Source organism: Chionomys nivalis, chromosome 1, assembly GCF_950005125.1.
Source record: "Chionomys nivalis chromosome 1, mChiNiv1.1, whole genome shotgun sequence".
NCBI classification, from domain to species: Eukaryota; Metazoa; Chordata; class Mammalia; order Rodentia; family Cricetidae; genus Chionomys; species Chionomys nivalis.
Genome location: NC_080086.1, coordinates 91,494,564 through 91,516,743, shown reverse-complemented (window position 1 = coordinate 91,516,743; position 22,180 = coordinate 91,494,564). Strand labels below are relative to the sequence as shown.

The 22,180-nt window shown below is 48.2% G+C and overlaps 1 protein-coding gene across 2 annotated transcripts in view; it reads left to right on the top strand.

Annotated features, from left to right (window-relative positions):
- Positions 1-22,180, top strand: part of Klhl29 (kelch like family member 29) — a 309,064-nt gene that overhangs the window by 88,221 nt on the left and 198,663 nt on the right. Inside the window, exon 2 of one of the 2 annotated variants that reach the window (XM_057767015.1) lies at positions 2,324-2,431. The exons of the other annotated variant lie outside the window; for it this stretch is intronic. The gene's annotated coding sequence lies outside the window, so the exon portion shown is untranslated. The remainder of the gene's footprint in view (positions 1-2,323; positions 2,432-22,180) is intronic. 2 annotated transcript variants of the gene reach the window in all.

The window sequence follows — 22,180 nt, the reverse complement described above, 5'->3', positions numbered from 1 at the left end:
GCTGTCACTTTCTCCTGAGGAACACATCCAGCACTTGATGCAACAGGGCCCAACCCATACTCAAGCTCCTACTGATGCGCACGTGGGCTGACCCTAACCAGACGTCAGAACCATAGTGATGCCCCACATAGATCAGGTGTGCGTCTAAGGACACAGAGCAGGCGTTAGGGTAGGAAGCTGACCCGGATGAACAGAATGTTACCAGCATGCTAGCTAACGGGTCACTTCCTATCAAGAGAAGAACCTGGCTTTTGCATGTGAGTTATTCCATTCAGAACTCTCACAGCGATGGCCCCTAGAAATGGTGCCTAACACAAAAGAGTAGGAACACAAGGCTGTCGTTGTAAGAGTAAGTCATAGATAGGTCTGTACTCCGTCCCCACTACTGTCCCTTTAGCCTTCTCTCTGCCCTACGCTGTATTCATTTGGATACAACTTGGGCCCTGGGTGTCATCTGGCTGGAGAGACTTGAACTACCGGGCGGAGGAAGAGAATAGCAGATAACCTCACATGGATTTCTGAGAGATTTTTCACAGATGTCTGGTAGCAAGGATCCTCGTGCTTTTGATTGACAGCCTTCGACAGTGGCCTACAAGTCCCTCTGCAGTCTATGTGCCCCCCACACACACTCGAGCTTCTTCTGCTGCTGGAATGTCCCAGCTCCAGCCACAGAAATTTTCTCATTGCTCTTAAAGTGATGCCCCAGTCCCCAAGACACTTCACACTGCCTCCCCCCACTGCCCTAGACTCCTGTGACCCATGTCCCATTCCCTTCCAATATGTCCACAAAAGTCACCCCCTATGACACTGACTTCACACATTCTATTGAAATTGTACGCCAGTTCCCAGATAGCATCCTCTCCCAACCTGTTCTACTCCATCCTTACAAATAGTACTCACCTTCTTCTAAAACAGTTTTCACCTATTAGGTTCATTGTTTGTTTCTACCCATTAGACCATGGACCTCATGAGGGGAGTGATACTTTTGTTTTGTTCATTCATGCATTTCCATTGCCTAGAAAATGGCCTTGTTTGGCTTCAGGCACTCAATAGTCAATGAATGCATTAAAAAAATAGTGAATGAATGAATGAATGAGGTGCTTGAGAACCTAAAATCAGTGTGACCACTGTCTTCTAGACCTCTCTTCATCAAAACTTATCTGCTCAGGATCTTTCCCAGAAATTCATTGATCTTCCAATCACCATTGCTGCCAATACCTTGTGGCTGGAGTGATCAATGTCTCCGCATGAGTCACACTGGCTTGGTGGAGGAAATGTATTCACGACTTTGGCTCAGTGTCAGAATTAAATGGTGACCTTGGCTCACTTTGCCTCCCCACATAGGTTATTTCTTAATCATAAAGGGAACACTTTGTCCTTGGGAAAAGTAATATTTCTGCCACCTTCAGCTTTCAAATGGCTATTTGATATGGCTCACGGGTGTCCCTGTCAGAAGCAGCTAAAAAAGCTTAGGTAGAGAGGATCAGCAAATGGCCTGTCGTGTCGTCAGAAGCTGGCCGTGAGGTGGGATTCGTTTACAATAACTTATTTACCTGTCCAAATCCTTCATACCGCATTAAAGCTTTCTCCGGATAGCCAGGACCCTGGAGTGCTAAGAGGAAAGAGGAAAATCAATTGATAATGATATATTCCATTTAAAAAAATGTATTGATTCCCAGGTAATGACAGTCCTGCACTTTTGCAGGGAGGATGCCATTGCCCGTCATGGCGATGGCTTTCTCATATATTACGTTTGAAAGAGTGCACAAGGAATCACGCTGCCTTCCCATAATAGATAGCCTCTTCCTAGTAGGTATTAAATCTATATTTAAAACATTTCTCTCCAAGGATTCCATTCTTCACCTCATCAAGGTTCTCTTCCCCATTGTCTAAAAGAGGTAATGATTTGTTATTGTAATTCTGGAGTTTATGGCCTTTTTGGCATTAAAGACCAGAATTTCTTGGGGACTTTTCCTTCTGAAACTGCTCTTGGCGGATTAAGTGGGAAACAGTGGCATTGTTCTTCCTCCTGTTCCGTGGTAATGGATCAGCGATGGGGATTAGGGGGAGCCTGTGTGGAGGATGCGAGGCTACTGCTCACTGTACCCCATCATCTGGGTGTGCTATGGCAGATTTTGGTACCCTTGTTTGAAGGGGTCCACGGGAGGACGGTCAACATCAAGGAAAACCTTGAGGCAGAGACAAACGTTCATTAAGGATGGGGGTCCTTTGAGGTACTAGAACTCAAAATCGATAGTTCACACAAAGCGATGGTCGTTCCCCACCCCAACACCATTCTTTTCCCTCCTCTCTCTCTCTCCAGACTGTCTGGCTCCCTCATTATGCCCATGCTCTGCTAAGTGCTGGTGGCCGTCGAAGCTTTTGCATCCTGGGGACGAATCCTGAGCTCACCAGAGACGGGCGGCGCAAGGTAGGTCTCTATGTCACAAACCTGCAGTAAGGGGGACAGCCTGCCTGGACAAAGCTGAACGGAGGCTGGGCAAGGGGGAAATGTAACTGCTGGTCCCTTACTCGACGGCCAATGAGAGTTTGACCACAGGTGTCTGACTTCAATCTTGAGAGTCTGTAGGAAGTTAGATCTGGGGGTGACCAGCAGCGACATGACCCTGAAGTGCCTAAAGCTGTTATTGTTCTTTTTGGAGTTTAAAAAATTTCAAATCTTACAGTTCAGCATTTTTGTTACTACAATTTATGATCAGAAAAATATTATGTGTTTTAAGAGAATACCTGTCAGAGCTGAGGGGATTGCTCGGTGGTAGAAGGAGTTCTTACCATACACAGATCCTAATTTAACCTCCAACACCAAAATAACCCCATATGTATACATATGTGCAGATACATATAGAAAGAAACCTAAAATCATATAAATGATGTAATTCTATAGAGATAAAAATTCTGGTATCTTTCCCCATGTGCGTATATAAAATGGGCACACAGGTCTACATGCACACATATGTGTGGGATCACACTGTACCTACTACTATTTGGTAAATGCTGTTTTGACTCAACTCAATGTCAAGGCAGCATTTTATCTTGGTGATTAGAAATCTGTATCATCATCTATCAAAGCTCCCTATTTTAGGTATTATATACATATACATAACCTACTTAATGCCCTAGAGGTGGACTTTTAGGATTTTGAATCATCCACTGTAGCCAGTATCACAAAATACATTTCTGAGAATGTACTTTGTATAACTATTTATTTCCTGATGTTAAATTTAGAGAGATCTGGCCTTACATTTAGATTCAGGCCTGTCAATCCAGTAGCGAGTGGGGGTGGTGGTGAGAGGCGAGTTGTGACCTACCTGGTGACATCATAGATCCTAGGACAATCAACTGCAGCACTGTTCTGTCACCTGCCAGCGAGCCAGGCGCAGCATGCCGGCCACCGTGATGAGGCTGCAGCTGGACTCGTCAACACTCACGCAGTTGCTACCACTAAAGGAGAAGACCTTAGCCCCTGATGGAGCAGGCTGAGGGTGGGGTGGTAGTGCAGGGTTTCAGGATAGCTAGGGCTCAGCTGGTCTCGCCCTGTGTTCTTAAGCACTGATAGTCAGGAGGCTGCCTGGGTCCAGCAGATGCTCTAAACTTAGCTTAGAACATCAGGCTGACCTGTGTTCCTTCCGTGTCGGGATTCTCTGTGGGTCAGAGAGTCTTGGCCCCTATTGGCCAGTAGAAACACTCCTGGACCAGGCCACTGGGTCCTGGTACAAAATAGGCTTATTCAGGAACAGTACTTGGAGAGCTGCTGCCTTCTCTCTGAAACTGGACAGAAACCACCCAAGTAATAAGAAGGGTCCAAGAAGCAGTGGGAGAGAAAGCTGGCATTTGTGCCGCTGGGGTGGTGAGCTGGAAACCCAAGTCTGTGCAGAACTGGAGATTTGGTTAAGGATGGTAGGGACAGACCTCTGAGCTCTGGAACAGGTGCCAGTGCCAGTCTTCCTTGGCACTGAGGACAGGTCTACACTGCATCCCTTGCCTTTGTCACTGGGACTGTGAAACAATCTCTTGCAGTCTTTTCAAGTCTCACCCCCCTCCCCCCGCCTCCCCACCACCAGCAAGGAAAATGCCCTGCACGTTCTGTATCCTCAAGATCATAACACACGCCTCCAGAGTGAATAGGCTGTCTGTGTGCGGGCTCTGGGCGTCTGCACTCACTGTGGCTTCACTGTCCCTAAATCAGCTGTGCAAATGCCCTTCCTCCATTTTTGCCTGCCAGCCTCCTCTCTCCTCTCTGTGGAGCCTCGTTTCCCTGAAGCATCCAGTTCTTCCTCTCCACTGGCTCCTTGTCCATCTCTGTTAGATCTCCTGGCCCCTACCCCAAGGATGGGCCGCGAAGACATCTCTGTGGTGCTCTGTCCACCACATTTTCTCAGCCATTCCCTTGTGTTCTTGCTGCCTTTCCTGGCCCTTTCTGGGGACATCCATAGCCACCTCCCCTCCTAGATGTCTGAGCCCCTGAGAAGGCTCACGACCACCATCTGGACACAGTTCCTCATCATGGCCTTAGCTGGGCCCTGACTCTGGATGGCATGTTCTTGCATGCTCTCTTTCTAGGGCTTCCATGCCTTTCCATCAAAAGTTTCCCCAGGACCTCCATGAGATCCCAGCTATCTTTACAGAATCATACAGCCTTGCCCTCCCTGGCTCAGGGAGCAGCAGATCTCTGGCTTCTCTTCCTCCCATTCCCTAAGGCAGTGAGTGCTTCTCAACCTTCCTAAGGCTACCACCCTTTAGTACAGTTCCTCATGTTTTGGTGACCCTCTTCCCACCATAAAATTATTTTGTTACTACTTTTTAACACTAGTTTTGCTACCATTACAAATCGTAATGTAAATAAATATCTGATCTGCAGGTTATCTGATAAGTGACCCCAAGGGGTCACGACCCATGGGTTGAGAATCATTGCCCTAAGGCTTTTTTTCCTCCCGGTTCTCTCTCTAGGTCCTTCTGTTCTTTCTACCTCAGCTGTGCTGTGGACTTGACACCCAGCTGGGCTCTCTATCTCTGCTTACCAGTTATTTGTCAGACTCCTTGAGTTAAGCCTGTCTAAAATAACGTCCCTTTGTTGCTGTCTCCTGTGGGTCTTACTGGGGACTCCTCGGCACTCCGCATTCCCTGGCTGTGTCTGTATCCTCTGAATTAGGGCCCCGCCTTCCTTCTCTTGCCATCCTAGAGTACACTGAAGGAAAGGGTCAGTCGTGCCATCTGGCCAGCATCGGTGAGCCTCAGGGCCCAGTGTCATGGCCCAGACAGCTTTAGCAATCTCGAGGCCTGGGTCTGTCCACCAGGGGTTCTGATTGAATTGTTCTCACTAAATGGGTCTCTAGCTTGAGCTGCTGTTCCCAATTTAAACTGCCATCTACTACCTGGGCCATCAGAAGGCAGGAGAGACCCTGCGGGGAACCAGGGAGCTCGGAGCCTCGATGTGCATAGGAATTCCTCTTAGCCGGTGACAGGCGGGGTGAAGGGGCACATCCCAGTTCCTTCTGCCTTCAAAACCTCGTTTGTCACTTAGGCTAGAAATAGCTTCTTCGAGAACCTCAGGGTTTGTTTTTGTGTCCACGTTTGACTTTCTAAGTGCCCTTCCTTAGCTTATAGGCACCCTCGCCAGTGGCCAAGACTGCTGGGAACAGTTGGGAGTTTGTCCACTTTGTGAAGATGACTCAGGGCAAAACGTGGAGGTTAACCCCAACCTGGACTCTGTGAGGTGCCTAGGATGGAACACCTTTTTTTCAAAATTTGGGGGAAAAAAAAGACTAGGCTCATAGTAGTCTTGCCAGCATTGATCTAGTAAAGGACCAGGTGTGTATTTTTGAGTGGCCTTGCTCTTAAATTTGTGGATCTTCATCCACTATAGGTGATTTCCCCCATAATGAAAAACTACTCAAAAGTGGGTTTTAATCCATTTTGGTAGTGTGTGCCTGTAAACCCCCAGTAGTACCAAGGAAGCAGAGGCTCTTGAGTTGGAAGTCAGTCTGGGCTGCATATCTGGATACTGTCTCATTAAAACAAATAAAATATTCTTTTCCACTTTTATCATCCTGAATTTTTCTCCACTCTCTCCTCTGTAACCTCTGCCTGGCACAGACAGTGCCAGAGGCAGTAGAGGCTGCAGGATGCACACTCAGAACACTGGGAAGCGGAGGTTGCCACGGTTCTCTTTCCCGAGTTCCTTGAAGCCCTCTTTGGCAGTCACACTGTGTATGACTCCCTATCTGCTATCCAGATCACTTCAACCAATGCTCTGTCCTTAATGAGCTTTTCTGCAGGGAGGCCAGCAACCAAGCATGCTGTTATAACATGTGCAGGATGCAACAAGAACCCACCCCAATTGCTATGGGAGAATATGCTTAACAAATGTTTCTAAAGCAGGTTCTATACTGCTGGGTACTATGCTAAGCACTGGAAATAGTGCAGGAACCATGCGAGAAGAATCCCCATCCCAAAGCTTACATTGGAAGCAGACATGCCATCACAGCCCGGAGACCATGATGCTTGCTTTCTGTATCCTCTGATCTAGGCCACTCGGAAGCTCATCTGTTACAGCTGCCAGTTGGTATTTTTACTCTCGCTTATAAGCAAGCTGGATGCGGAGAGGATGGAGATGTTTAAGCCTCATTCACAGAGCATAAGCTTGCCTCCCCACCCATGTAAGACAGAAGCAGCCTAGCAACTCTCATGGGCCTTTCCTTTGATTTGTAGCAACTCATTTAGATAAAAGCATCTGATTCGTAAGGTAGCAACAGCAACAACAACAACAAAAAAGAGAGAGAAATCATTAAAAGCCTATTTCTGCTTTTACAAAGTAAACTAATGACAGCATAGAGGTAACAATTAACCCACCCCCACCCCTTCCCCTCCGGTACCCAGGCAGATGCTGACCGTGGGAAATCAAATCAGAACACAGAGAAATTCTTCACAAGTGCTCTCCTGGAGCTCAGCACTCAGGGATGTACGTGCATGAGGCAGCCCAGCAGCTCCGGAGCCCCACCCTCCCATTAGCACATAGAGCGGTGCCCTGCCTCTCCATCCCAAAATAAATAGTGTGATTATTTATTTAGCACCAGTTCTGAGGCTTTCTACCATGCATTTGGAGTGCCCTGCCATCTTCCGTAGGCACGCACATAGGTGCAGCTTCTGACACATTTAGAGCCAAGGAGAGAACTCTGCCTCGTGCCTGCCAGCCACTGATGGCTTTTGCTCCAGTCCTGACTCCTGGGCTAATGTACTCCTTGAAGCACTTTGTCCTCTTAAACCCAAGTATCTCATCTTTCCTAGCAGAGTGCTTCTCGTGAAAACTCCTTCCTCTCTTGATGCAAGGGCACTCCCTGCACCCGTTCAGCTCTCGGCTCTTCTCCGTGCTGCTGTGGGCCTTCTGCTGTTTGCTGGGTACCTGGCTCCTCATCTAGTTGCCGGCCTGCTATGGGCATTTGAGGGTATCCCTGCCAAGCTGAGCCAGAGCCCATGCACCGGGAACGACTGATTGTAGACATGCTCACCAGTACTGGGCCCTGGGCCCATCGCGTTACAGAACCCTCTTTAGGGCGGTGGCTGGAACTCCATCTCTGGGTCACTGCCAGGGGTGTGGCACAAAGAAGACTTGAAAAGATGTTTCATGGTTTAGGAGTTGGGAAGGACTCCCCAAAGTTTGCTGTAACCCAGGCCCCATTTAGAAATGTGTGTTCTACAGTCCCGCATCCATCCATTCTGTCATTGAAGATCCATTTGTAGCAAGCTGCAGAAGGTAGGAACATAGCAGTCAGTCCCAGACTGCCTGGATTCAAAGGCCAGTATTGCCCCCTCTCCCAGCACAGTGTGTAACCTCCGAGCCTCTGTTATTTCAGCTGTAAGTGGGGGGCTCTGAAAGTGTCTACTTCATGGGTGTATGTAAGAATTAGAAGAGATGACATTATAAAGTGACATCTGGACTCGTGCCTAAAGTATGGCACTATATAGGGACTTGCCGTTAGTCTAAGGGGCAAGGGCAGAGCGTGGGGGCCTAACGCCTGCTCTCTTCAGGACCAAAAGCCCTTCAAAGAAGGTGTCCTGGATGTGTCCATCCATGGGCCTGCTCTAGTTCGTCATCCTGCTGCCATGTCATCTGGTGACCTCTGTGTCTAGGAGGTGAAGGTGGTCCTCCTCCACACACAGGGACACCAAACAGTTGCCATCCCCCATGGAAGCGCATCCCTCCCCACTGATCGGAGCCCCATTTTCTCTACCTGTGTCATGAGAGGTTGGAGTCACTGGCTTCCCAAGGGCTTGTCAGGTTCTGTCCCTAGGAGTGATGACACTGGTTATGCCCCCATGAGAGCTTCTGGGACTCTGCCACAATTAGCACTGTGGCTTTAGAAGATATGTCAGCATGTCCTTGGGGGCATTTCTCATTAACAATTATGAAGTCATTATCTGGTAAATAATTTATAACCTGAGAGATGGAATAAGCTGCCAATAAACAATAATCCTTTTAAACGAGGCTTGGCAGGGCGGGGGTGTGGCCACAAGGAGGTTCTCTCCCTAAGGGCACTTCCCTGCTCACCTCCACAGTGTCTTTGCCTGTCCCCAAGAATCCTGCTCAGACCTGACCCCCTTTTGAAATCACCCTTTGCTACCCACCCAAAGGTGTTCCCTGCCTCTGAGCTCAAGCAGGAGACAGTCTCTGGCGAAAGGGTGCTACATGTGAACACCCCATCCCACCGTCCTGCCATGCTCTTTACAGAGGGATAAATTGAGGTCGGGGTGAGGTGTTGAGTAACTTGTCAGCCATTTTATCAGAACCTTGTTCTGGGATCCAGGCTCACATGACATGAGAGCTGTCAGGACTGGCCAGAGTGTCTCATGCCCTCCGATGACTTTCACTCTCTATCCATTGTCTCCCTGTGACCTGAGACTCCCCAGTGAGAGAGTGATCATGGGAAGCCCATCTCCCCGTCCCGCCCCCTGACTGGGTTGGATTTTAAGAGGTACCTGTATAAACTCACCAGCCTAGTCAGGCATATTAGTGGTATTTGGAGGCCAAACCAGGAACACCCTGGAGGAGGTGGGAGGGCATTTCTTCAGGACACAAGATTGAAATGTTCATGTTCTAACAGGCATGTTGATTTTCACCCACTGGGCAGAGACAGCCTCTGTCTGTGCTCGGGGCGAAGAGTACATATGTGTACACACACATACATATATGTGTACATGCACACATATACATACACATACATGTATATGTCTACACACATACATATATGTGTACATACACATATATACACACATACATATATATGTATACACATAATATACACATATGAATACATATACACATGCATGCATGCATAAATATGTATGCACACATATACCCATATATATGTGTGTGATCTATAGTGTACCATATACCTTAATTCTAGCTGTGATTGCTGATTAGAACCAGGTTAGCTCTATGAAAAGTGCCCCTCTCCTGCCTGATCCATCATCCTACCGGCAGAGCTGGCTCCACCCTGTATCTTCAGGGCCACTTCAAAGATCTGCCAAAGACCCTTGGGGTTCTGCCCTCACTGCTAATAGATCCCCTTCTTCCTCCTCCTGAATGATGGTGCAGTGGACAGGATCCTTCCCAAGGCCTGGACTTACCAAGCATTCTCACCAGGCTTCTCGAGCAGCAGGCATCCTGAGCTGTTTGCTCCAAGGAACAGGGTGGGGTGATGGGTATATAATTGCTACCCGTCTGGAATGCTGCACAGACCTCTGCAGCCAGGCTGTGTGGTAAAGGTGGACACAGTGGTTTTTAGACTTGCTTCTTTCTCAATAGCTGCACTAACCAGCCCCGTGTGAGGTCTCTCCTGACCTTTGAACCTCTCCTCCTGCAGCCAGCAGGGTGGGTGGTTAAGACTGAGCAGCGTGAACGCGAATAGATCACTTGCTTCTTTCTAGAAGTGCCTAAAGCAGCTGGAGCCCCCTACTCCTACTCCCACCCCCTTACCCCCACCTTTGGACTGTGTTGCCTCTCGGGAGGTGCTGGCCCTGCCCTGATGATCAGGCTACCACAGTGGCATATCCCCTGCTTGCTGCTGAGCCCCTTGCTTTCAGGATGGGGGTGTAAGTTCTACGGTGGACATCTTCTGCCTCTCCATGACCTTTTCCAATTGCCTGTAATTTTCCACCGTGAGTGTCCTAGAAAGGAAGCTACCACCTTCGTTCCTGGGGCCTGGAAAGGCTGGACCCAGCTCCCAGCCAGGAAAGAGCATCCAACACCAACAACTCTCCCTCCCCCGATCCTTCCTTGGTTCTAGAAAAGAATTCAGGGGACACAGAGGGACCCATTAAAACATCATAAATCAAAAATAGGAGTGAGAACAACCGTAAGAGAGGAAACAGAGCAGAGAGTGTCACCTACATGAAACCACATCTAAAATTCCCACTCGTGGGCTATGGGCTGCCGCAAACCTGCCTCCTAGCCTCCTTTGGAATAGTCTGGGAGTAAATGTGAAACCATCTTCCTGCTTCTTGCCATACAGAAGAGAGGGTGGATCTCCAAAACTGTGTGTGCGGAGGCTTGCTCCAGGCTAACACTTCCTCTCTTTCTCTAGCTCAGTGGGTTCTGTGGAGGCTAGGGAATTCTCACTCCAGCCCACTGGGACAGAACTTGGTGTGCCTTGGCTGTGGCTAGGTGGACAAGGAAGGGAACTGTATTGCAGATAGGGCCAATATAGTTCAGCCCCAGTGATAGGAATAAGAGGAACTGACTTTTGTCACCAGGCAAAGGGCATGGCATTCCTCTAGGATACAACAGAGAGGGCAACCCAATAACCCCCGGGGATGGATGCTCAATGACAGACATGTTCACATCCAACATGTGTTTGGTTCTCAGTGAGGGGTTCTCTGGGCTGCTAAGTGGTGCTCTTAGAGGAGAAGCCTGCTCAGAGGCGGACTTGTTAGCCAACCATCTTTTTCCTCCATCTCCAGCAAGCCCTGGGGATGGGTTGTCTCTGACACTGAAGCCTCGGCCCAGAGATCTCCAGGGAAAGAAATTCCATCAGCTCCCAAAGTCCCATTCCGGTGACTCCTGCAGGGTTTTCTTCTATCTGACCTAAATCTCCCTTGCTGCAATTTAAGCCCATTTTCCCTTGTTTTGTTTTGAGTGGAAAGAGAGAACAGCTCGTCTCCAGATGCCTCTGAAGGCAGGGTGAATCAGAAGCCCTGTATCTCCTGCCACACTGAAGTATGTTGGGAATCCTGTCCTGTTGAATTGATCTCCGAGGCAGCCTCCAGAGAGAAGCGCATTTGCATTAATGATAAGGTCTCATTTTGGCAGGGTGCAGGGGGTATAGGTGTGAGTGTAGCAAGAGTGTAGCTCCGCCAGGAAAATGGACATGTGACCAGAGAAGCTTAGTGGAAAAGTGACTCTGACCAAACAGCCAGGTATTCCACAGGAGGGGTGTCCTCGGAGGGGATGCCAAGTTCTAGGGGAGACAGTGAGCCACAGAGGAGTGGGGTGCCTCTGAAGTAATGCTACGAGAATCTTGCCAACTCCGTCCGGGTCACAGGCTTAGTTTGAGAAGACAGCCCTCTCGGTTGTAGTTCTCTGTTTCTAGTGCTTAGGTGGGCTCTCCCAGCTCTCCACAGCTGATGCAAGCCCCCAGCTCTGTGTATCACAGATCACACATATGTTCACTTGACATCTGTGGAAATGGGGTGCCTCTGGCAAGGAGACCATGCAGGTGTGTGTTTTCTTTAGAGGCTTCTGCTGACTGCCTGGACTACTCAGTTTCTGTTTTGATTTTTGTGTCTTTCTTTCTGTCTTTCTGTCTTTTTTTCTTCTTCTTGTCTGTTTTTTCTCTCTTCTGGGATGTGTAGACTAAAGTTTAGCTATTTTGTAGGCCACTGAAGCCAGTTCCTAGAAGAGCTGTATCATAGTATGATTGTTTCCTCGACTGGTAAGCAGTAGGTCACACCCACAGCAGCTCCGTCTACAAAGCCATGATGCTGAGCAGCCCTGGCAGCACTCAGATAGCTCATAACAAATGCAAGAGAAGAATTTTACGTTTTCCTAGGCCAATGGAATGAAAAACCTCCCTCCTCTATGGGAGAAAAGGAGAGAAACTGAATCCTTTTCCTACACGGTTATCTCTGTGCAGTACTGAGATGTGAGCAAGGTCATTGAACCTTTTTTTTTCCATTGCTTGGTCAAAAGTGCCCCCCCTCCACTACTTGGCTTCAGTACAATAGAGGAGGGGGATGCAGTTTGCATTGATTGGATTTAAATAATGGAATTGCCATTAATATCTCCCATAAAAGATGATTGATTCTGACTTGGATTTATGGGAAGTTGGGGCTTATGAAAGTAAACAGAGTGGCAGTTGTTCAATATGAAGGCTGGTTTATGCACCAGCTCCCCCCCAGGGCTGGTTAAAAGGATGGGCTCCCAGCCTAACCTCCCCTATGCCAGCAGCTGGGTCAGGAGGGTCCCTGCGGGCTTTGGAAGGCTGCCTAGGCTAATCCAGGAGACAGGCTGAGCTCTTCTCCTCCCTCCTTCCTTACACCAGCTCCGAGACTGAAACTCTCTGACTGTTGCCAGGGAGAACAGCATCCATCCCTGTTGTGTAGAAGCTAACTGTCCCCAACAGGGCAAAGGGCCCCTCTTGGCACAGAACATTCTCCCACTCCTTTTACAAGACCCCTCGTTGCACAGATGCCTCAAGCCCTGTGACAGGTGGGTGCATGGGTAATAGCATCTCCTGAGCTATGTTCCTTCTAGAACCTGGGAGCTTAAGTGCTGCTTGGGGACCCAGAGCAAGTTTCTTTAGCCGTTCTTCCTCCTGTTTAGGAAAAGCCCTCCAAGAAAGGAATGAGAGGCTGGCCCGGAGGAGCCTTGGTGAGAGCTGGGGCTGGGGCTTGCAGTGTGTTGAGTTTTGAGCTCCAGAGTGTCTGTCTCGGTGTAAGGCTCTCCAGTGCCAGCCATCAGTCCCTAATCCTCTTACTCTCGTGGCCTCTTTCATCCCTGCAGAGTGGGCTGAATCCCTTATCACTCCCTTCCAGCCTTCCAAGTACTATTGATCTCCTGTTCCTCACCTATGAACTGGCAACTCCTAAATCTGTTCCTAAGCTCCTGTCCCACACATTCGTCTATCCTCCCCCAACCAAAGTGCCCCTCAGGCGCCCTAGACCTGCCTGGACTCACCTCTGTCCCGAAGCCCTGTTCTTAGTTGTGCCCCCAACTCAGAAGAATGGCAGCATCGCCGACTCAGACTTAAGTCACTCAGCTTTCACTGCATACCTCTATGTCACACGCCAGACTCCTGGCTCTCTCCTTCCTGACCCTGTGTATCCTTCCTCTCCACTCCCCACTGCTCTTCTTGCCTTTCCCCCTGGGCTCTCAACAGTTTGAACCCAGGAGACCCCTGAGTTCTCTTACTTCTACCGGTTCATCCTGCCCACAGTGCCCCATCACACCCTTATTTCCTGTAGGCCAAGGCAAATAGAGACGCTTGCCTCTCTCGTGCTGGAAACACACCACAGGATCATACCCTGGTACTTCCCACCACCATGCCCCTCGTATGCTGTGTTTCCACTCGGAACTTTGCTCCCATCATCATCTCTAAATAGGCCCAAGACAGAACCAACCATTCCCTCCCTTTGCTCCTTTGCTGTGCTGGCCACACTTCTAGGTACAGAAGAGAAAAGAACCCTTTGATAGCCTTCTCCTTTGCACATCACTAGGGCCACCAGACTTGCCCACCCCACCCGTTAAAACATCTGTTGCCCACCCAGTACGAGCCGTTTGACAGCATGCCATATGGTCTCAGCAGACCGGGCCTGATAACTTGAGTTAAAGCATGCCATTGGCCACCTAGCAAAAGAAGAGAGAAGAGTCCTGGTTTTAATGGGGACCGGAGAATGAAGAAAGCCAGAGAAGTTCATTGGGGCTCTCCATGGAAGTGCATGGAAAGGCTCTAAGGAATATTCTGGAGTTCTGTGAATCACAAGTTTGCAGCTGGAAGGCTCATTAGCAGGGAGACTGAAGTCACAAAGAGGTGTGTTGAGCAAGAGGAACAAATTCCTCCATCAACTTTTCTGTGGTCTCTCTACATCCTTACCGTATGCTCAGTTAACAGGAGCTGGTATGAATGTGTTCTCTGTGGTGAAACCCACAGAACTCTAGTGTAATCTTTACTGGTGTTGTGTTGTTGGGATTTTTGTTTGTTTGTTTGTTTGTTGTGGCAGGGTCTTACTGTGTAGCTGTGACTGGCTGGAACTCACTATACAAACCAGGCAAACTCATAGAGATATACCTGCCTCTGCTCCTTGAGTGTTGGGAATAACCTTTAGAGTTCTCATATAACCTTTTGCCTTGCAGTAAGTAGCCTTGTCAAGTAGGAATTGTTCCCATTTTCACAGATGAGTTGGTAGAAGTTAAAAAATTTTAGAACACCAGTCTTTGATTTGAAGCAAGTGCCCCTTCTTCAGCATTTACCAGCTCCCAATCTGTTCCCTCTTCTCGAAGGCATTGACCTTTAGTCAATGAGCCTGTCCCCTTTGGTCATCACGGTCATTGGCAAAATGCAGACACTCATATGCCTGATGGGACTTGTGCAATGCATAGAAATTGAACTGAATTCTGAGCCCACAAACCAAAATTCAAATCCAGCCTCTCTTGGTTGTGTTGTGTAACCTGGAAAAGGGAGTTACTTCAACTTCCCTGTCTTCTGCCACGATGGAAACAGTCCAAGATGTAATGGGCCATTGGACAAGATGATCTTCAAGGTTCTTTTCTGCTCCAGCATCTCCTAGCTCAGCCGTCTCACCCTTCCTCCCTCCGGTAATGACAGGAAGTGCTGCATAAATGTGGAGCCACGTTTGCCCCAACCTGGTCTTGCCAGCAGCACTACCACTTTACAGCCAGCAAAGCTCCAGGAGGTCGCAGGCCAGGGGCTTTGCTGTCTCTGCCACTTGCTGTACCATGGCTAGGCAGACCACAGTTTTCATATACCCCCGATGGCAGCTTTAGCTAATGAGAATGAGATGCTTACACATATTTTCATTTTAAAAAAATCGGCTATTAATTTGTCAGAATTATTCATATTTTACTGATGATATTTTCCATGTATCTAATCAAGGAGCTCATGAATAGAAATGAAACTCTTTAAATACAGAGATGGTGTACATTGTAAGATCTTGTTTTCTCAAGCTGTTTCATAATGCAGTGAATACATTTATTTCTTCTAAAAACAGGTTTTGCAGCCATCAAAAAAAACATTTTTGAAATCCTTGTTTAAATATGACTCTATTCAAATATGCTAAATTAGTGTGAGCAGTGGATGTGTGCGGGTGTATGCACGCCATGTATGTGTCTGTGTGGGCACTAGAAGCAAGTGATTTGTCTCCTGGCCTTCTTGCTGGGGACAGGAGATTGTTTTCTGTTGAGAAAACTTAAAAACACACACCACACATGTATTTGGGATCAAATCTTAAGGAAAGATAGATGCCAAAGTGGAGGTACAAATTGAAATTGGACTGAATAATAATATTCAAGATAATTATTTTTACAATGTAGACTTTTCAACTGCTCAGAATTCCAGGAGCACTTACCTACATTGAAAGAGGGCGAGACTCATTAAACAAAGCCAGGTATTAAATATACTACTGCTATCTCTTGAAACATTAGCAAGTAATGTAAAACACATGGCGTCTACTCAATGGAAAATCTGAGAATACAAATTATAATAGTTGTCTTAAAAGACCTCTGGGAAGCTTGAGCTAAATTGCTTAATTCCATTAATAACAAACTATTACTCTAGCTATTAAAGTAACATAAGGTAATAGAGATCATGTCGAGAGATTGTGCCGAGACTCTTTCTTCACCTAGCACAAATTTATTCAGGGGCATTGATAGATTTTAATTGACTATGGCAACTGAATAGCAACAAAGGAAATTGAATGTCTTTTTGAAAAGCTCCACATTTTGTAGAAGCAAATAGCAACACCAAATGAGGGTTTGGAGAAGCTGGGATAGGCAGGAAAGAATGCTAGGAACATCTGTCCCAGCTGTTCCTCTGAGGAAATATCTTGTGACCCTAAGGAGATGCTGGGTAGCAACAGGCCCATCATGACCAAGCATCTTTTTCAGCTCTATGCAGACCAAACGGAACCAAGACCAGCCCAGGCTGCTGTCAAGTGTGTAACTTGTTGTGAGTACCCCTAGGGTGTTTTTCCGAGGGACTGGGCTGAAGTGACCTTCCTGGAGACTGCTGAGCTCTCTCTAGAGAACAGGGGTTCATTCTTCCTTGAGGCTTGACAGTAGTGTGGATGACCCCTCATCATGGCTGTAGTGATGGAGCGAATGGCCTTGAGTGGTACCCTGGTGGTGCAGTGAAGCAGTGAGTTTCAACTTGTGGTAACCATGGAGCTGGAGGAGGGGGCTGTCGTTCTAGTTTCCCTCCACTCCCTCCAGACATCAGTCTCTGAAAACCTGTTGCCGCTTTTATTCTCCATCACTTGGCCTTCTCCCCATACCCAGCCACAGCCATGGAGTCCTTGGGGTCTGTCTCCTGGCCCATCTCCATCCTGGCTCTGGGGAAGTGGGAGTGCCTGTTTCATCCCCTGGGTCTCCAGCCTCCTTCCCCACAGAACTCTAGTGCTGCCTCTGGCCCACTGTTGGAAGAAAACTCGTTCTTAAAGGAAACTGGAAGTTATCCCTTAAGGGTGACGACAGACGGTCAGTGGAATCCCCAGTCACACCTTGCTTTGCTGTTACTGAGGGAAGTATGGACCATTGTTGTCACTGGACTCATGGTGGGTTACAGTGCTGCCACTGAGGCTTGGGGTTGTCTTCTATTGTCTGCTGGACTTTCCCATTTGCTGTTGTGACATCCTGAACAGCATTTCATTTAAGCTTCACAACACTTGTCCTGGCTAGTCTGATGTCAACTTGATACACAAACTAGAGACATCTGAAAGGAGGGACGCTCAATGGAGAAAATGCCCCCATAAGATCATTTTCTTGATTAGTGATTGATGGGGAAGGGCCCAGCCCATTGTGGAGGATGCCACACATTGACTGGTGGTCCTGAGTTCTATATACATGTGAACATACTGAGCAAGCCATGTGAAGCAAGCCAGTAAGCAGCACCACCATTCCATGGCCTCTGCATCAGCTTCCGCCTTCAGGTTCCTGTCCTGTTTGAGTTCCTGTCCTGAATTCCTTTGGTGATATGACAGTATAAGCCAAATAAACCCTTTCCTCCCCAGCTTGCATTTTGGATATGGTGTTTCATCACAGCATACGAACCCTAACTAAAACGGAAGCCGGCGTCCTCTGCCTTGGGTAATCATCTGCAGCCATATAGTGCTCTGCTGTGTCTCCCAAGACCAGGGGACCTTTTCCCCATTCTCCGTTGGCCTCAGCTTCTCACAGGGCATCAGAGAAACACGGCCCACCCTTTCTCCTGTCCCCACACCCCCAGCTGGGTGCTAGTTCTTTTTCCACCGCGTCAGAACCCGAGCTCTGGGATGTGACGCTCAAACGCCGGCTCTGACTCGCGGACACCTACTTCACTGGCGCTGAGAGAATCTAATCCCACCATGCCTCCCGCACTTGCATGTGTTTGAAAACCTCCTTGGCAGGCAGGACCTCCTAATTTTTTCCACTTCTTGTGATTAGCGTTGCAGACTAATCCTAGCACCAGACTCAACACCAGCTGTTCTTCCCCCCACTGCTTGTTTTTACTTAGAAACCAAATCCTGGAGCCGCTGCCTGGTCCCCGTGCCCAACTGCAGCCAGTCACCTATGGCAGGGACTTGGGTGAGTGCTGTGCCTGCCAGGTCTTGGGGTAGGAGAGGGGCATGCTGATTGCGAAGAGGATATCGGCTTCCCCTATATGCTGAGCTGCATAGCTAAGTGAGAATCATCTTAAAATTGTGAGTTTTTTTTGCTTCCCTGCATACCACAGACAACTTTTTACAAGACAAGATATAGTTGAAATAATATGTGTAACATTTAGATACATTTTCTAAAGTAACAATGATATGCACAGACATGATTCCATCTTACCTCTGAATTTAAGACCCAGAACAGCGACGGACTGTCAAAATGACCTGTTTTCCTCCTCCGTTCTCTGCGAGTTCTCTTGAATTTGGAAAGAGGCGTGCAGAAACTGCCCAGCCCTCTACCCATGAGGAGGCCATGCCCCGGCTCCTTCCCCAGAGTATGGCAACAATCTCCCTACTTACTTTGAAGATTCGCGCCTCAGAGGGTCTCTAAAACTGAAGGGAACTATGTGGCTGTGGGGAGTCAGGCCTCGACAAGGCCAGGGGGCTCTCTGGGTTGAGCCTTTCATGAGTTTTCCCTCACTCATGGCCTCCCTGGCAGTATTGACTGAACACATACAAGTGAGCTGTTGCTCCTGTACGTACCCACTCCACGCACTGTTATGTTTCAGTAAGAGTGTCTCTACAAACAAATCAGAGTGTGTGGCCAGTGAGACCTTGACCCTCCAGCCTCGAGGAGAATTGTTAATTGTCAGAAATACCACATTCCTGTCAAAAGCACGTGAGCTCAGCCCTGCAAATCGGGAAAATGGAAGTCACATTTCTATTTATTCTGTAACCATATAAGAATCACGAGTTTCTCATAGGGTAGAAGAAAAAAAAATTAAACTGTGAGTCCTTTCAAATGACTTAATGTCCAATCATAGTCACTCCTGCCCGGCACTGTTTCCCTTGGTAGGAAATCCTGGCTCCCTGCAGGCCTGGGTATCTTGGCTGAGCTGATTTCTTTCTTGGCAGCCTGTGATCACTTGAACACGGCATGAAAGAGACTCCCTCTTTTTCCTCCCTGGCAGTCTGTCTATGTTTTGCCTCTCCGCACACTGTCCATTTGGTCCACCCTCCCTGCGTTCCCCCTCTCCTTATTCGGTAAAGAATCTCCACTTCAGGGCCAGGTCTGGGATCCAGAGTTTCCTAAAACAGGACCGTTACCTGCCCCCCCTTGGGCAGGACACATGAGCTTGAGTGTACCTGAACGCATTGGGGTGTACAGGCTTCCAGGAGGCTCCCCCAGACAAGATTAGCCTTCATTCTATAGGTGCAGTTCCCAAAATGAATGGGGAACTTACCCGCCTTTCTCTGCCAGGAGCTATAGATGCTGCAGACACTTAGAAGAGGGACTGGCACAGAGGACTGGGGTGTCTGGGGAGGTCCCTACACCCTCGAGTCTCAACCTTGAGCCCCATGGGAAAGAGAGAAAATTCCAGCTATCCCAAGAGTGACTGGGCCGAAACTGTCATTGTGTGCACAACAAGTGCATCTGACCTAGGAGTGCAAAGTGTCAAGGGTGGGAGCCTGTGCCACCGTAAGGATGCCCAATTATAGAACATTGGCTGCTTGGTATCAGGGACAGCTTGGTCTAGAGAAGGTTAACCTAAGGTTTTGGGCTAGAAACTTAGGATTTTTTCCCAGTGTAAAGTATACAATATGTTTTGATATACTCGTGCATAGTGATGGTTATGGTGGCCAAGCAAATTAATGTATGGCAGCTATGATATACAAAGGTACCCTTTTGTGTATCCGATTTGATCTGAAAATCTGCATCCTTAGCAGACCTACAGTATGCAATGTAGTAGTTATATGCCAGCATTGAGTGAAATTCGACGAATTCTCAATCTCAGATATTAAGTGGAAGGGGTTCACTTGACATTCTGGATGTAAAAGTCATCACTAAGGGATCTAGAGTAGCATGATTTGAATAAGAATGGGCCCCATAGATTCATAGATTTGCATGCTTGATCACCAGGGACTGGCACTATTTGAAAGGCTTAGGATTAGGAGGTATGGTCTTGTTCAGGTAGATGTGGCTTTGTTGGAGGAGTGTGTCACTGAGCTTTGAGGCTTCACAAGCCCATGCCAGGCCCAGGTATGTTCTGTTCTCCCTCCCTCCCCCCCCCCGCCCTCCCTCCCTGGCTCTATCTCTCTCACTCGCACTCTCTGACTCTGGATCCAGATGTTGCGCTCAGCTACCGCTCCAGTGCCTGCATACATGCCCATCATTCTCTCTGCCCTGTGATTATGAACTAACCCTCTGAAACTGTGAGCAAGCTCCCAGTTAAATGTTTTCTTTCATAAGAGTTGCCCTGGTCGTGGCATATCTTCACAGCAAGAGGACAGGGCATCTAGCAAAGATTTTAATGACCATCAGAGAGTCTGAGGTTTGGGCAGAAGCAGCTCTTTCTCAGAGATCCCCAGGCTCCCTTCGCCACCTCTATGTTTTCCTCAAGCCTTTAGGGCAGAGGAAAGCCTGTCTCCAAGAGTATAGAAAGGCTACGCGGTTGTGGAGCAAATTGGAAAGAGAACTTGATGCTACTGTAGCCAGCATGTAGAGTTCTTCATGCTTTGGGCAAATCTAGAAAAATCAGGAACATTCTGGAACCTGTATCTCCACAGCACAGAACCCTCAGCAATAATGGAACTGCTCTACACCATGCTGCTAAAAGCTACTGGAAAATTGTGCCTGTGGTTTGTGTGACTAGGGAGCTGAACTGCTAATTCCACTTAAGTTAATTTTAAAAGAAACGGTCACACTGACTCATAACTGCTGTATTAGGAGCAGTCACCCGAGAAGACCCAAGGCAGGGCCCAAGCGAGGCTAAAGACTATAGACAGAAGATCTTTTGGGTTGTCACTCTTGGTCACTCAAAGTGGCACAGCATACAGTGGTAGGGAGTTGAAGAGTTCATGGCAGGTTTTCCTGAAAACCCTTCTCTCCTGCTGCATGAAGTTTCCTCTACTGCAACCACCCCAGGAAATCAGTTTGCAAGGCATTTTGCATTTTGTGGCGCATGCGCCAAGGCTGTGCCTGCATTCCAGTCTGGTTTCTGGCAGCTCAGGTTTTGCTCAGGCACAGGATGGTAGTATTGCTCACATCCCAGCTAGCTAGGCAGTGGCATGTTTGATGTTGCCCCCAGCCACTGCTCCCTTTCTTGGGGTGACTAGAAGGGACTTTGAGGGCCCATGACCACCACTCATGAAACATTTGCCAACTGGAGGAATTTGACCAGCATCCCACTCGTGGTCCTGTCTCTTCCAGTGTCAGTGGAGACTTCCAGGCTGGCTGTTGGCTTTGCTTACTCTAGAATTGTCTAACAGCTGTAGCTAGATGGTCTGCTGACGTGCCCTGGGTTCGAGGATAATCAGAATTATCCAGTATGAGCAACCCAGCCCCTCGGAGGGGCTAAGAAATGTTTGGGTGAGTAAAGATTTTGCTGCAAAAGCATGAGGGCATAAGTTATGATCCCCAGAATGCACATAAAGCTGGGCACAGTGACACACACATCTATACCCCCAGAACTCCGATGAGGAGGTGAAAAGTGGGGACGTGAGAATCCTTAGACGTTCACAGGCTAGCTAGCCTGCTTCTATGCTGCAACAAAACAAGAGACCCTGTGTCAAACAATTGAAAGCCAAGGAGCAGCATCCGAGGTTGTCTTCTGACCACACATGTTCTGTGTTCTGTGTGATGTGTACACTCTTACACACACATACACGCACACTCTCGCTGCCTCCTTGGAATTAGACAAGGTTCCACTGTATAGGCCAAACAGGTTTCAAACTTGTGGAAGTCTTCTGCTTGCTGTTCAGCTGGGATTATGTGTGGGTCACCATATCCAGCAAAGTACAGATCTTCAGGCAGTGGGGACCCAGAGAAGTACTTGTATATACCAAACCCCATGAAAGTCAATGGAGACTCTGAGATCCTGGCTCTACAGAGCCCTGGACCATTTCCTAGAAGGGAAGAGTACAAAATCAGCATAGCGACCTTGCTGTGGCTATGATGCGCTTCCCCATGTCCTGCTTTGAAGTGACCGATTGAGGTTCAGAGAACACACGATTGGGACACTTTGGCTTTTGTTAGGGAAGGTGGCCTACTGGTTTGTCGGGTGCATTATTCTGGGCTCAGCACTGTAAGAGTATTGCTTTATATGATGTTTTTGTTGCTGCCCACTTGAATGCGCTTTCCGCCAAAGAGTTAACAGTGATTGAGAATCTCTCTTTAGCATTTCCTGGCATGACCAGGGAAGGAGGAAGGAAGGAGGTGGTACTTACAGTGCACCAGCAAGGAGAAAGTACTGAGGTACGTTTGTGGTAAACAAGGATGCCCAGAGACAGGTGCCCAGGT